This window comes from Cynara cardunculus (assembly GCF_001531365.2).
Source record: "Cynara cardunculus var. scolymus isolate 2C chromosome LG 9, CcrdV1, whole genome shotgun sequence".
NCBI classification, from domain to species: domain Eukaryota; kingdom Viridiplantae; phylum Streptophyta; class Magnoliopsida; order Asterales; family Asteraceae; genus Cynara; species Cynara cardunculus.
This window is the reverse complement of record NC_037536.1, coordinates 949,681-951,242: the sequence shown is the minus strand read 5'-3', so window position 1 is coordinate 951,242 and position 1,562 is coordinate 949,681. Positions and strand designations below refer to the sequence as shown.

General features: G+C 41.7%; 1 non-coding gene across 1 annotated transcript; it reads right to left on the bottom strand.

Moving 5' to 3' along the window:
* Nucleotides 1-663: 663 nt before the first annotated feature.
* LOC112518762 lies at nucleotides 664-770 on the bottom strand. Its single transcript, XR_003069836.1, has one exon. It is a non-coding gene; the product is annotated as a small nucleolar RNA R71 (small nucleolar RNA).
* Between the last annotated feature and the right edge of the window lie 792 nt (nucleotides 771-1,562).

The window sequence follows — 1,562 nt, the reverse complement described above, 5'->3', positions numbered from 1 at the left end:
ACAACGCGGAGAATTTTTCGAATTTGATCCCGATATTGAGAGAACGTTTCACCATCGGAGGAGGGCTCAAAGAGCATTTTTTGCTCTACTCCCTCCTAATATGGCATTACCTCCCCCAAATATTCCGGAAATACCACATTTGGAAAACCAACCACCGAGTTTTGAACAAATTCCACAATACCCGAACTTTCAACAAGGACATACATATAATGGTAATAATTTGGACATGGAATCAGAACCTAATGAGAACCAAAGAGCACAAACTCCGAACATTATTAATTTGGCAAATTCCAAAAATGAGAGGATCATGGATTATGCTATTCCGGATTTTGAGCAATTAAATTCCAGGATTGTTAGGCCACATATGACTGCTCTCCATTTTGAACTCAAACCATAATGTTTCACATGTTGCAAACAAATGGCCAATTTGCCGGATTACCTTCGGAGGACCCACATTCGCACTTAAAATCTTTTATGGAAATCACTGATGCCTTCTTGATCCCGGGAGTGTCAAATGACACTCTCAGACTCACTTTATTTCCATTTTCATTAAGGGATCGGGCAAAAGCATGGTTTAACTCATTAACTCCAGGTTCTGTGCCGTCATGGAGTAACATGGCGGAAATTTTTTTGCAAAAATATTTCCCACCGACAAGGAACGCTAAGTCCAGAAATGAGATTTGTCGTTTCAAACAAATGGACGATGAGGCTGTTCCTGATGCGTGGGAAAGGTTCAAAGAGCTGTTAAGGAAATGCCCGCACCATGGCATTCCGTACTGTATTCAGCTCGAGACATTTTACAAATGGGTTAAATCCCATGGCAAAACAAATGCTTGATGCGACTGCGAGCGGAGCCTTTACAGCTATGACCTATAATGAAGGATATGAAATCCAAGAAAAGATTTTGGCAAACAATGGACATTGGGCCAACCCACGCACTCAGTCACAGAAAAAGACTGCGGGGATACATGATGTAGATGCATATACTGCATTAACAGCCCAGCTTACCTCCATGACCAACATGTTGAAAAACTTAACTTCTGGTCAGGGAGGACAGCAAGCTGCTAATACACCAGTCCAAACAGTCCTATCTGTGCAATGCGTGTGCTGTGGCGGGGAACACTCGTATGATCACTGTCCTCACAATGCTGAATCAGTAAACTATGTTCATAACCGAGTTAATCCCTATTCCAATACCTATAATGCTAGCTGGAAACAGCATCCGGACTTTTCTTGGAACAATCCCAGTTTAAACCCACCAGTCCATAAACAACAAGGAACTTCTAATTTCCAACCGCAACATCATGGAAACAGTTCTAACTCTCAGAATCATCAACAAGGTTCTCAAAATTCACAACCACCTTTTCAGAATAAACCTCCTCCACAGTCAGAATCATCTTCTTTGGAAGCAATGATTAAAGGACTCTTTGCACATGCACAAGCACAAAACCAAGCTTTAATAAATCAACAAAGTGCGGCCATCAGGAATTTAGAAACTCAAGTCAGTCAACTTGCGCTTAACCAGAACAATCGAGCCCTTGGTACCTTGCCCAGTAATACAG